This window comes from Manis javanica, chromosome 1, assembly GCF_040802235.1.
Source record: "Manis javanica isolate MJ-LG chromosome 1, MJ_LKY, whole genome shotgun sequence".
Lineage (NCBI taxonomy): Eukaryota > Metazoa > Chordata > Mammalia > Pholidota > Manidae > Manis > Manis javanica.
The window spans coordinates 81,033,039-81,048,476 of NC_133156.1; the positions used below are offsets into that span (position 1 = coordinate 81,033,039).

The 15,438-nt window shown below is 36.0% G+C and overlaps 1 long non-coding RNA gene across 1 annotated transcript in view; it reads left to right on the plus strand.

The window, feature by feature from the left end:
• LOC140848428 (uncharacterized) overlaps positions 1-8,096 on the plus strand; it is a 44,259-nt gene extending 36,163 nt beyond the window's left edge. The window contains exon 3 of the long non-coding RNA XR_012129269.1: positions 7,951-8,096. This is a non-coding gene — a long non-coding RNA (uncharacterized lncRNA). The remainder of the gene's footprint in view (positions 1-7,950) is intronic.
• Positions 8,097-15,438: the final 7,342 nt, after the last annotated feature.

Consider the following 15,438-nt stretch of genomic DNA (forward strand, 5'->3'; position numbering starts at 1 on the left):
TCCTTGAGTCCTTTGTGTTGTGAGATCTGTGTATCTCCATGGCTTGAGAGAGTATCTCCTTCCCTAGATTGGGGAAGTTTTCAGCAATTACCTCCTCAATGATACTTTCTATCCCTTTTTCTCCTTCTTCTACTTCTGGTACTCCTATAATATGAATATTGTTGCATTTGGATAGGTCACACAGTTCTCTCAATATTCTTTCATTCTTAGAGATCCTTTTTTCTCACTGTGTCTCAGCTTCTTTGTATTCCTCTTCTCTAATTTCTATTCCATTTACCCTCTCTTCTACTACATTTAATCTGCTTTTAAATCCCTCCATTGTATGTTTCATTTCAGATATGGAATATCTTAATGATTGAATCTCCATCTTAAATTCGTTCCTGAGTTCTTGAATATTTTTCTGTACCTCCATAAGCATGTTTATGATTTTTATTTTGAACTCTTAGGAAGATTGGTGAATTCAGTTTTATTTTGCCCTTTTTCTGGGGTTTGTGAGATTTTGGTCTGAACCATGTTCTTTCAACATTTCAGTTTCTGTGTGGTGCCCTCTAGTGCCCAGAAACTCCAGTCTCTGGAGCTGTTCAGCCGCTAGAGTGAGGTTGGGGGTCATATGGGAGCGGAGCTGGTGCCTGGGGGAAGGAAGATCGTTTCCTGATTCCCATCTGCAATGCCTGTCTCCAGTATCAGAGCCCATGGTTCGAGTGCACAGGTGTAAGCCTCTGTGCTTGGCGTCTCTAGCTGTTTTGGGTGGGGCCTCCCTCTGACTGGCCCAATGCAAGCACAGTGACTGCCAGTTTGCAAACTGGTGCCATCAGGCCAGGAGGAAGGCTGGCAGGCTGTGTATCACAGTGGGGTCCTCGGAGCTGAGCAGCCAGCCAGGGGGATGGAGCACCTGAAGCTCCTCAAAGTTCCCAATCTGCTGGGCAGAGTGCACCCAGACAACCAGTCCCCCTATCCCTTCTCCCACACAGCAAGCTCTGTGCAAACCCCACCCCTTCAGCATCCCTCTCACTGCAAGGAAGCCTCTCAGACCGCCTACCTTTCCCTTGTCCCAGAGCAACCGGGTGTTGATCCCGTCCTCCACAAATGGCCAGAATCTGTCTCTCAAGCACTCCACCTGTCCCAACTCCCCATTCTCCAGAGCACCACACAATATATATTTCTGATCACAAAGCAGACCTCCAGGGCTTGGTGTTCAGCAGTCTTAGGCTTCCACCCCCTCCCCAGTCCATTTCTCTTCCTCCTGCCAGTGAGCTGAGGTGGGGGAAGGGCTTGGGTCCTGCTGGATCAAGGCTTTGGTACATTACCCTGTTTCGTGAGGTCTGTATGCAGTCTGGTTCAGCCTTCTTTTCTGTTGCTGTTTTAGGGTTAGTTGTATTAACTATATTTTCACACTATCTGTTGTTTTGGGAAGAGTTCTCTGTCTCACCTCTCATGCCACCATCTTGAATCTCCCTTATATCCTTTCTTGTGTGTGTGTGTGTGTGTGTGCATGTGTGTGTGTGTGTCTGTGTGTGTCTGTGTGTGTGGTGGGATGGGATGGTTGGAGTGGGTAATGTCCTTTTCTTAGAAGAACCCCAATCAGGTTGGATTAGATCCTCCTTTAGTGACCACAATTTAACTTGATTACTTGAAAGGCCCTATCTCTAAGCACAGTCACATTCTGAGGTACTGGAGTTATGGCTTTGAGGATGAATTTTGGAGGATTACAGTTCAGCCCATAACAGTGGTTTGTGATTAATTCTTCTTGTTAGTATAACTTCAGGTTTTATTTCAGTTGTTGATAATATGGACTTCATTTCCATATGTATTCATTAATATCAACATTTTAATAAAGAATGCAGAACAAACAGTAGGAAGATATAAGAGAACATTTACTTAACATCCAGTAAATTAGATTTTGAAATGTTTACCCAATATCATGAAATTGCCATCACCAACTGTTTTATTGCTTAATTCCTTATACAAATATTTATTGTAAAATTAAGTCATTTTAAATTGATTTTGTTTTCTTTTGAGATTCTATTCTACATTTCATAATAGTACCTAAGCAGTTAAGGACCTCTGTAAAATCTAAAAAAAAAAATTGTAAATGACAATTTGATACATTAATTATAGTTTGAGATCAAACTTTTTCTTCCTTCTTTAAAACAAAAATGTATATTTTAAGTATCATCAGTAGAATGATGTATCTGGAAAATTCTTGAACATACATATATCAATCCATACTATTTATGAAGCTTGTAAAAAGTAACCAGTAGCGATCTTTGTGAAATTGTAATATGTTTATTAATACAATTCTATTCATATTAACAGTTGCCAAGGCCTTCTCCAGCTTCCTAAGCTTTCATCCAGTACTGAAGCACATCAAGTCAAGGGAAAGATCTGGTATCTACTTAATAAGTAAAACACACAGTAAGTTAGCATGCCTATCCCAGTTAGAAAGTGTTAAAATACAAACACATACATTATGTCACGTGAAATTTCATCTAGTCCTAAGAGTATCTTATAGCTGAAGTTGACATAGTGTTCAATCCAGACTGAATGCTATTTAAAAACTAAAGACAAACTATCCATTCAGGCAAAACATTGAGCTAAATAATAGTGTAGAGATTGAACACTGAAAGATTATTTTATGACTTTTGAAGAAGACTTTCTATATTTCCTTATGTCCTAGAAATAACAGAAATTTACTTTAACAGCTGCACACTGTCCTCCCAGTTAAGAGACCAAAATGTTATTCATAATTTAAATAGTCTATTACAGCCTTTTTCTGGAGTTCTACCTTTTTCAATTTACCAAAACACGTTTCTGGTGTGGTTATTACTTTGGGGTGGGTGGTAAGGGTAAGGATTCATGGCTTTGGGATAAGAGTCTAACTTTAATCAGGATAGGAGTCTTTGAGAGTCATCAAAATTGTGCATTTGCCTGCTTTCTTTTTATCTCAGGAGAAATTCTTTGATGTTTAGGTATTCAAAGTTAAGAAGATATGAGACAGATGAAAGTCAGGAAAGATTTATAGGAGAAAGAAGAAATATAGTTTCCTAGAACCAAAAATATATACACACAACACTTCCTGCAGGAAGACAGAGGAAAAGAGCCCATCTCTTTCTCTCTCCCAGCTGCTCTTTTACACAATTCCATTGGTGGCACAGGCCCATCTTGGGGTTTCAACAGGCAGAAACTTACCTCTCAGGAGACAAATACACTTGACTACATAATGGATTTCAGAAGATGTCAAATGACTCCTGAGGTGTGATCCCTCCTGCCTCTCCCTTTTGACCAAGCTCAACACAGAGCATAAATGCGTAGGATGAAAGCAATTGGATTATCAAAACTCATTTCTCAAAGCTGTAGAGGAAGAATCTATGTTAGTAATGCCATGAAAATTAGTTATTTAGTGATTTCTATTCATTGCCACCCAAATTTTCCACATCACAAGAATGAGGACAAATACATTTATTTAAAATTATATTTAAGACAAATATTTCATGGTAATTAAAATTGCTAAATTCAGTGTGCAAAAATGGCAAAATGTGGTAGTTTTGACCAATTATAAAGTCTGTCAATGTTGATAATTTATTTGGATGATTAAATACAGTAGGTGTTTGATAAAGTGTGTTGAGTTGAATGAACAATTCACAACAAAATATTACTTTTTCTTCTGCAGAGGTTTCCTACTTCTTAAACCTGAATTTTATAGATGCTTAACTAAATCTGTTTTTTCATTTGTTTTGTGTAAATAAGCCTCCTATGTAAATAAGCCATAAAGTGAGGGGCTGCTCTTTAAATGAGAGAGTAGAAAAGTATGGGTTTTGTGATCATAGTGTCTGATTTGAGATTTAGTTCTACCACTTACTAGTTCACCAATATTTTGGTGCTTCAGCTTTTTCACAGGTAGATGACATAAACAATAACAATATTTGCTTAAAAAATATAGAAGGATTAAAGGCATAAATGTGTACAAAGCCCTTAGAACATTGCCTGAATACACCGAGGATGTTAGCTCTTATTAGACCCCATACCCTAAAGCTGAGCCCTCCCCTTGCATCTCTAACTGCCATCCTTACTCTTGACTAGATGATTTTTTGATTGCATATGAGAGAAATTTAGAGATGGAACTGAGAAAGGAAAAAACATGATTTTAATTTAAATAATCTAAGGGCAAATTAATCTTACACACTGCTGAGATACACCTAATGATTAGTCCCCAGGCTGATCCATCATCAGTAGTTTGTAGCTAGTTTGTTCCTTACCCTAGAGTAAAGCTGAAGGCACTTCTTTAACAAACTCGACATTAATTACGGTAAGCAGGGGACTAGAGTGTATAATTGCTATTGTAAAGTACAAAGAATGTTACAAAAAGAAGTGAGTTTACTAATGAAGAAAAAATACAGTTCTTCCTAAAAGATAAAATAGAAGAATATCTCTTTTTGAAGAAATGTACTTAAAGTTGTAGTAGAAAAATTAATGAAACCCTATTCTCTCTTTCCACATATTTGGCACATAGAATAGAGAACACTTCCAGGCAACTCTTGAATATATTCTTAGAAATTAGTCAGTGTACCAGTCAGATCTGTTGAAGCCAATACCTTGATTTCTCTCCCTATTGTATAGCATTCCCACCGTATTTTTATGTCATTTCCTGAGTGTTCCATTAATACTACCCTCTTCTTAATTTTCCTGTTTTTTCAACATCATTTTATTTGCATGTGCTCAAATTTTGAGTATTATTCTAGATTTCTTCCTTTACTCTTATACTCAGTGAGTTACTAGTCATCTTTCTTTGACTCCAAAATATCTCTAAATGAGCTGTACATTCCTGTCTCTTATGGTATTATAGTTAAAAGCTTAGCCTCTAGAATTAAGTGATATGTGTATAAACCCCAATTCTGTTATATGATGTGAGTTCAGCTCCTCATTTTTAAAAGGAGGATGAAAATACTACATATCTTGATAAGCTGTTATAAACATCGCTATAGCACACATAAGGATCTTCACATGGCCCCCCACTCTGCAAGGCCTCAGGACATGAGAGCTAGTTCTACTTTTGTTTTACTATTGTTATGTCCATTGTCACCACTCTCGTCAGGTCTCTACTGCTCGTTTCCTGGATCACAGCCATGGTCTTCCCACCTTTAGTTGCTCTGGTCATCAGCTATCCTGCACAGTATTTTTTCTTGGTACAGAATACTCTCCATTCTGCCTCACTCTCTTGAGGCTGTTCTTACTCTGCTCCTCTACGCTTACCTGATACCCTAACTGGCCTGCACACCATTTCCTGAATACTCCGGATGCCTTGCTGCTTTTGAACTTTGCTCATACTATGCTTTCGGCTCGGATGCCTTTGAACCATTGGCAATTGATAATATTAATTAATTCTTTAAATGCTACATCAAACAGTACATCTTCCATTAAATCCAGGTCAGAAATGATCCTTTATTGCTTGCCTTCACTTGATTTTCCACAGCATTCTGTACTTCCCTCAGATTGCTTATCTTTTTCATGGTGTATCATATGCTGTAGCTGTGGCCGTGCTGATCAGCCCTCTAGGACTCCCCTGTTAAACTTCAGATGGATAGATCTACATCCTAAACATTTCTTGATCACCTGGATCAGTGATTCCTAGAATGTAGACAGGGTGCCATGGTCACAGGAAAGATGGTGGTGGTTTTAGGTGATGCACAGTTAGGCCTTTAAATAATATTGAATCACATAGCAAGAAATATATTACTTTAAAAAAGTCCTTATGCTTACTTCAAGAAAGACCCCCCCCCACTTGGTGCTGCCTCTAAAACCTCCCTAATAATTATTAAATATTTTTTAAATGAAATTATATAGTATTCAGACTCAGAACCTTCTGAAATCAGCCATCTCTAATCAACACTTTAATACTTTTGTTTTCTGTTCATTGTAAATTTTTCTAGTTAAGACACCATACTGATTTAAAAAACAGTACAACTGATATGGTGATTTGGCTGAAGTAACTGAAGACAGTCTAGCAATGACAAAAGGTTGCTGTAGCTCTATCAGCGTGCTTTGCTCATGGTAGATACTGACCAGGAGGGTGATTCTCCCATTCCATATGCTTCAGAGAGTTATGGCAACGGGGGCTACTATTCTTATCTTTCAGTACTGGCAGAAATAATCCAATAGTTCCGCCATTACCTTTTTCATTTGAAGTTTCCAGACTGGTCTCCAAGCCACCATTTATAACCAGAACACTTCCCTTTAGACTCTTCTACATAAAAAATGCTATTATAGCAGTGTGTGCATGATAGGAGAGCAGCAGCAATTCATGTTGAAATGCTCAAACTCTTCTTCATGCTACTTGCACAAGCCCTGAGAAAGACCAAATGAATCTTACTCTCCTTTGCAAGCAGTTGACTGTAATGAGGTCACTTAACACCTAAAAGAAGATTGTTATGGCTATAGACTGCTTGTGCCCTGCCTCCAATTCAGACATTGAAGCCCTAACTCTCAATGTGTTGGTGTTTGGAGATGGGGCCTTTGGAAGAAAATTAGTTTCAGATGAGGTCATGAGGGTGGGGCCCTCATTATGGTATTAGCAACTTTATAAGAGACACCAGAAAGTTTTCTCTCCCTATGCCATGTGAGGACCAGAGCGAAGACAGCCACCAGCAAGCCAGGAACAGCATCCTCACCAGAACCCACATACTCACAATTTGATCTTGGACTTCCAGACTCCACAACTTTGAAAAAATAATTAAATTTCTGTGTTTAAGCCACCCAGTCTATGGCATTTTGTTATGACAGCCTGACAGGCTAATACAGTTTTATAACTTGGAACAATTTATCAAAAGAGAACCAGGGGACACTCACAGAGGTGTCTAGGATCAGGTGACAGTCCAAAGCCTTTATAGCACATACTGCTATTATGCCTACTCTACCACCACTTCTGGCAGAAGTGTACCCAGCCAGAATGGTGCTGAGTACCTCTAAAAGCCTGCATTAATCAATGACCTGGGGACAGGAAGCTACAAAGAATATTTTCCTGTTCCCAAATGAAAAGTTTGTAACCTCTGAAAAAAACCTATGCAAGCATCTACAAGTATATGTAGTACTTAAACTGGGAAAACATTTCTACACTTAAATACTGACAATACTATCAAAGACCTGAGTACAAAGGGACCAATGCAAATCCATCTTCTATTTCAGGACATAAACTGATAAATCTAAGTGTGTAATACAGCTTATCATGGGTCATTTGAACTTAATTTTTGGTGTTTTCCTGAATATTAAAAATCTTCTTACATAAGATGAAAAACTGTCTGTTTTCATTTGTGCTGTCTCCTGAATGAGTCAGACATTTTTCATCATGAAAATACCATGAGTCATATTGCATCACAGTAGATCATGAACCTGATGACCAATGATGTTAAAGGAAGTCTGGGTTCTTTGCTGACATGTTTTTTTCCTGCATCTTCTGTAGTGTCCTTGAGCCACCTACCACCCAAAACCTTGATTCTCTGTTAATTTTATTCTACCATTATGTTTCATTTAAAAAACATATTGAAATCAACAAGAACAAAAAATATTTTAATGCTGTTGTCAGTCAATAAATTTAAAATATTTAGCCAAATGATTCTACTTCTTCATTAATGTCAAATACTCAAAAATCCTACTTTTAATAAAGTATTTGAGTAAATGGAGAGAACATAAGTAACACAAGTTACTTTATGTGTACTAATAAAAATCACATTTTTTCCACATTGGTATTAGCATTGAAAGAAAAAACCTTTTAAAAAAGTTTTGGCTATCATATTACTACTTCTTCAGTTAAAATAAGGTTTTGATAATATATTTGGGAAACACAAAGTTAGTCCAAATTCATGTATTAGTTCTAGACATTATAACATGGCTGCATGTATGTGTAATAAGTATTGACTTGATGATAATGTGATTAAGAATAATCATTTACATCCCAAGAAAAAAATTAGAAAGATAATGAGGAGAAGAATGACATCAGTGAAAAGGCTGAATAAGACATCCTTTGCATGTAATCCTCTGCAAGAACAATAATTTGTCATCCATCTGTGGACAAAAGTGCCTTCGTGGGAGATTTGGGATCCAGGTAAGAGATTGTGACATGACATTGTATATGGAAAACCCTAAAAAATTCCACCAAAAAGCTGTTAGACCTAATAAATGAATTCAATACAATTGCAAGATTAAAAAAAATCAACTTACAAAAATCCATTGCACTATACACTAACAACAACATATCTGAAAGAGAAATAAACTTCCCATTTCCAACAGCATAAAAACAATAACATAGTCAGGAATAAATTTAACTAAGATGATGAAAGATCTGTACCCTGAAAACTATGAAACACTGATGAAAGAAACTGAGGAAGACACAAATAAATGGAAAGATATCCCATATTCACAGATTGGAAGAATTAATACTGTCAATATGTTTATGCCACTCAAATCCATCTATAGATCCAATGGTCAAAGAATCCAAACTTCAGTTATAAGACAAATAAATTCTGGGAATCTGATATTCAGCATGGTGAATATAGTTAACAATTCTGTATTATATACTTGACAATTGTTAAGAGAGTACATCTTAAGTGTTCACACCACCAACATAAATTGTAACTGTGTGAGATGATGGGTGTGTTAATTAATTGTGGTGATTGTTTAACAATACATATGTGTATCAGATTATCATGTTGTATACCTTAAATTTGCAGTGTTATATGCCACTAATATATCAATAAAGCTGGAAAAAAATAATGGGAATAATTTTTCAAGGTATAGATCAGATGCCAGATCTGTGAATTTATTCATGTTTGGAACACATTGAAGTCCCATTCTGTTTTGCTTTTTCTCCCCACTAAGGAATTTGTTGGAATCTTTTCTCCCAACATTTTGAGATCATATAATGTGACACAAAGAACTAAAATAAGAAAACCAAATTGAATTGTTTATTTTTTTCCTTATTTATGGAGATTAAGGAGAATGAATACATACAAAAAAAGCAGACCAAAACTAGTAAACTCAGACTCCAAATATGAGCAGAAAATAATACTGATGTTCAAAGAAATTACAAATATATTTATAACTCAAAAAATCGTCTGATAGCAAAATAATTTGGTTGTATGAACGCATCATGTGGAAGCTGCCATTCTGAACCTAATCTTTGGAGTCTCACAGTTTTGGAAGCATTTCTTTGATAAGTGTGATGTAGTGAAGTCAATCTAAATGGAAACACTGTTTAAAGGCAATCATCTCTCCTAAGACCATAAACACAGCCTAAAATGGTATATTAGACCAGTCCAGTAGCAAAGGAATGCAGAATCTAAATTATTTATATCTTTGGTCTGCAAGCAATATTTAAGAACTGATGATTAGTATATTGAAACCTTATTAGTTTTTTTTTCTTTTTTGTATTGGTGGATTATGACCATTGAGATTATATTTTTATTTTACCCAGAAAATTGGTTTGGCTTAAGATTGGAGGAAATAACCTGTTTTCTTCTATTTTTGCAATGCCTAAGGTGTCACATATACCAACAAGGAGGTTGCATGTATTTTTCAGCTGACAGTACTATTCAACCAGAGATGTGGCAGAAGCATTTCACAAGAGAAAACTCCCCAAGAAGAGGCTGAATTATGAGGAATCTGCCACTACAATTACAATTAGTGTTCTCAAACTACAGGAAACTTGCTAATAGTTATGTTCATTAATCCTATCTCCCTTGGTTCATTAATTTTACGTTGTTGCCTGCAAAAATGACACTGTGCTTCCAGCCTGAAGATTATAAGACTTCCTTTGCAAGTTTTTCATTATCACAACTGGTCCAAATCACATTAAACTACATTCATGGCATATGAACAAAAACTGAGTAAATGAAGTTTGTCTTTTATGAATGAACCAAAAAGATTACCGATTAAAAAGAGCAAGGCAGTGAAAATTCTTCTGTGGGGAAATATTTGGCCCTCTTCTTAATGAGGCTGAGACCAGGGGCAAAAAACTACGTTTGATAACAATCTCGTTCACATCAAATGAGATTGCGGGAATATGAAAACATAATAATATCATATTTTATAGACCAAGAGATAGGATTAGGGCAAGTTAGACACATCGTTAGTTAAGAGCATATTTTGCTAAAGATTGAGATCTTCTAGGCCCACAATATCATTTTCTTCTTGTCCTTTTCAAGCCTGGATCTGTCTGTGAAGGAAAACTGGATATCTTCCCCCTAAGACAATGACAGAAATAGGCTGTGGATATGTGTCTACATCCAATCAGTGGCAATATGCATAGTAATATGTGGCACAGCTTGTGTAATGAAGTTCCCAGCATGCAGTCTGGAAAGGTATCCTCCAGTGTGTAGGGTGATTTATTTCCTCTGTCAAGAGGCAGGACAGCCAGGACTTGTCCTTCCCTGTTCTACCTGCAAGAATACTCTGTCTTCTTGGGAAGTGGTAATGGGTGCTGCTAGTGCTGTACAGGGGCTTTGTTTTGAATCCTTCATTTAGCTGGGCTATTTCCCATTCCTTTTAATTCTGTGACTGGAACATTAAAGGGGATTTCTTTAAAAACAAAGCAATCTCTAGTGAGAAGGACTACAAAATCCTACCACTGCCTCAAAGCAGTATTTAGAATGATGCATAAAAACACTTTTGCTATGGCAAAAGTGTACAGAAAATGAGAAAGAACAGCTCTGTATATAATTGAACAACTTTCTCTGTAGTAAAGATGAAAGGAGAATGAAGTTTTGTTTGCTCCTTAAAATTACTGGTCTGTACATTTACAGCAGCTATGATTTCAAGTGCTAAAATATAGCTATTACCTATACAGTTTTACTTAGCCACCTATATTAGACTTGTTGAATTTAATTTCCCTTTAATCTTTTTTAAAATATAGAATTTTTTCCAGCAATAGCTATTTTCCTCCCAAACTAGAATTTTGTTTTCTATTTATTAAGTAAATAAAAGTAAATAACTAAACTGAAATTAACTTTAAACCAAATAATTCTTCATTTTTAAATTTTCATATCTAATTGTTGTAATCGTTAAATGATAACATTTTTCAAACAATTAGAAATTCTAGAAAATTAAATTGACCAAGAAATCTACCAATATTGGTACATTCTTTCTGTTACCAAGATTTTTGATATCAGCTCTGCTTATGAATCTTTACATTAGATGTTTCCTCACAGAATTTACTTTTAGAAAGCCATCATTATTTATTTTTTGAAAATACATCTTACATTCTGTATCTGTAGCATTTCAAAAACCTGCATTTTAACATGTTAGTATGATTCTCTTTTAAGGACCTTAAAAGTAGAAACAATTTCTGATTTATCAATAGATGAAACACTTATCACTGCTGAAACATTCATATGATGGAAAACAATTATTTTTCCAAAGAAGAGGGGACTACAGAAATTGCCTTTATGTTCAAATCAAATATTTCTGATGAAAATTTTATCTGAGACTTCTAATAAGTTGATCTTAGAGAAGTAGGGCACTTAGTTGGCCAACTCCACCGAAGAAGCATAATAGCACAGGTAAGATCTTAAATGGCATGCGTTTGGGTTCAGACTCAGTGGGATCAAGAGCTCCACCACTTACTAGCTGTGTGCCTATAGACAAGTTCCTTATATAAGTATCTGACTCCTGATCTTTAACACAGGAATAACAATTTCTTGTTTATTCTAATCCATAAGGTTTTACAAGGTTAAATGAATTAATTTTGTACAGTTTTTGGCACAGCAACTAGCACCTTGTGAATATTATGATATTCATGCTACATTCAATAAGCACATCTATGCCACTTTTAATTCTGTGTAATTTATACAATTCTATACTTTTCAACCTTGACCACTAGAATGTCTGCTTTCTGTGAGCTCATATTTTAGGCCCTAAATTCTACAGAACTACTATGGGGATCATTCTGATGTTTCTCTTAATATTCTTTCAGGTATTTCAGACTAGAAGTATCTTATTTTGTTTTCAACAACAACTTATTACTTACCATGCAGGGCTTGGTAGGAAACAGTTTCCAGGGTTAATTCAGCTCCTTCCATTTGGACAGCTCTAGTCATTCTTTGAATTACAGAGAACTTTTTTTGTTTCTCAGTGGTCTCCTATATCTATACTTGTTTAAAGGTTTTAAACTTAAATCTAAGGGGAGGATGAATAGCTGGGAAGAACAGTAAACCAGACAGACTCACTGGAATTTCCAGTGATGAGAACAAGTGTTGCTATAAAAATATATAAAATGAAAAACCTGAAGCATAAAATCAAGAGTAGTTTACTTTAGAAACTGCTTTTCCTCCTCTATACCCTTACCTTTATTGGACTCTTACTTTGGCCAATAGCTCTTCACACATAAGATCATTTAATCCTCAGCAACCATGTGAATATATGTCACTTACCCTGTTTAAAGGGAAACTGAGTGTTTGACAGATGAGGTAAATTTCACAAGGTCACACCACAATTCTGGAAGAACCAGGACTCAAACCCTGTCTTGCCTCAGTCCCGCCCATGTTCTTTACCATGCTATGGAAGCCCTCCCGCTTCTCCTTCCTCTTCCCCTCCCTCCCCCTCCCCCTCCCCCTTCCCCTCCCCTCCCCCACCCCCTTTTTCTCTCCCCCCTCCCTTCTCCTCCTCCTCTTCCTCATCTTCCTCTTCTTTTCTCCCTTCTCCTCCCCTTTCCCTCTATCTATTTTGCTGTTCCATTTTCTCCTTTAGATAATCTTGATATGGATTGAAAAATACTTCCTTTCTTGTTTATATTTATTTTCTAATTGTGTTTTAACTGAAAACAATGTTGAATAATCTCTGTTTCAGGCTTTCTAAAAAAATCATCACTACTGGAGGTTGAATATTACATTCATGTCTTTTCTCTATATTAGTGACCTTCAGGAGAAATCAATTTCTTTGACTAAGTAGATTCAGTCTGGGGTCAAATTATTACATTATGGTGAACAGATAGGTTTAGGCTTTTCATAAATAGCAAAGACAACACTGACATCAGGATCCAGAAGATCAGAATCAGGTTGTGTGCGCCAAACTGAGAGACAAACTATCAATCAAGTTGTCATGTAAAAATCAGAGACCTGAGAGGACAGAATTAGGCTGGTACCTCAACCAGGAAAATCAGGAGTTAGAATCAAGAAGACAAGGGAAAATATTATGGATCAAGGTCTCACCTGAAGGTATAGCAAGGGAGAGAGTTCCCTTGGAAAAGTTGTAGAACTCCCCGACCCTTAACTTTCTCACCTTCAAGTATGGATATAACTCCTTGAGTTGTGAGGATTAAAGTACTACATGGAAAGAACCCAACAGTTCCTGATATATGACTATAAATAAATGGCTACTACACAGACAGAACACCCTAGAGTTTTGAATATCTAGTTATGACCTTGACTCATAGTTTAAAATTTTCTATAAAACAGTGTTCCTCAAACACCAATGTGTTCTGTTCAACATACGCTAGCAGGTTAACATTCATGTATCATTGCCTGCCATGTCCCCATAGGTATCCAGACACCGAATATCAATGTTTGCTTACATGAATGAATGAAAAGTTTAAAAATGGGATATTCATACACACATACATAATATGTACATATAATGAACATATGCATTGTATCTTTTTCTATTTGTAAAGTTAGGTCTATGAATTTAGGATTCCTAAGAAATTAGTTTCTTAGGCTGTAAGTTCCAGGAAGTAAGATTTTAGGAAACTCTGGAATTGTGTATATTCCTTAATATTATATATGTTGAACATAACTACTCTTTGAGATGGGGGAAGGGGTGAGCTGTGATAAGTTTGAAAACAAATAAAATTATAGAGAACAGTATTGTCTGGACATCTCAGAAAATATCAGCAATAATATTCCTACTGGTCATTTAACACCCATATAAGTTTAAATTTCCATTGTTCTCAAATTCATTCAAACCTCTTTTTTTTTCTCTTAACAACCACACACCTAGATGGAATGCTGTCACCATCCTACAGTTTTACTCATCTCTCATCAGTGTTGGTGATGGGAGGATCGGAGGCAAGGAGGACATAGGAAGAGTCCTGGCTGTCAAATATCATTTTCTAAACACATCGGTCTTTTTATTGCAGTTCTGAAATTCCTTCAATATCTCCCCATTATCTAGATATAAAATCCAAATTCTTTGCCTGCTAAACCATGTCTTTCATGACACTTTCAAACTTTTACTTTTATTATTACACATGAACTTGAACTGCAAGCTTACTCTGAAATGGTTCTGTTCTGCTTTTCATGTGCTATTCTCTGCTCTGCAATGTCTTTTCCCATCTAATGCTGCCCAATGAACTTCTGCTCATACTTTAAGTAAAATTCAAGAGTAATTTCTTTTGTGGGAATTTTCTTATTTTTGCCCCACACAATTTACCATTTCTTTGTACCTTTTGCTTCCATCTCCTTTATCCAATAGTTTATACTTTTGTTAGAGCACTTAGCAGAACTGCATTACTCTCATTTGTTTATGTTTTGATGCCCTACATAACTACCAAGTTACTTGAAAACTAGAAGTCTGTCTTTTTCATCTCCTTATCTTCAAATCCTAGCACATTACCTGGCTTAATACATAGTGGAACTCAAGAGGTATATGTTGAATAGATGGATTAGAGAGTGCTTCTGTGTGACAATTCCCTGGTTCACCTAGTCTTATATTCTATCTGAAATGTGACCCTGTGTATGATAAAACATGGTAGTCTCTATCATCTCTTACAAACTTAGAAATCTCAGGGATTTTCAGGAATGTCAGAGAAATATAAATATGAGTCACACTTATAATATGATAATGATATCTGTTTTCACATAAAGTTTTAACTTGATAAAATTAGTTTAAATAACTCTCTCTTTGAAACGAAGTAGTCCGAGCAGACACTAGAGTGTATTAGAGTGGAGAGTGGTGTCATGACACAGTCATTCAGTTTAACTGAAAACCTCTAGGGCCTATGATAGGTGATCAGCATACAAGTCCAAATTTTTATTTTTAGTCACATGCTATTTCTTTTTCTTAAACCTATAATGTAATGTTGATAAAAAAAAAACATAACAAACATGATGAAACAAAGATGAGTAAGGAGAATATAAGCCTACAAGATTGTCTAAAAATGGTCTTCAATCATTTTCATATGATCAGAATCCTAAATTGCTTTAATCTTTGTCAGAATCAAGACATCTCTGGTACTGCAAGAGCCAATGTTAAAAGAAGAAAAAAGGACTATATCTGATTTGTATTTCTATCTACTGAGATGAAGACTCTCTATATCCATTATGTGTCATTTGTGGGCATGTGCTTGCAAACAGCTGAAGCTCTTTTTAAATCATCCATTAGAGGGCAAAGAACACAAAAATTGTATTTTAAAAAGGTTCTAATGAAAAATATGAAAATTCAAAATACTATTTTGGC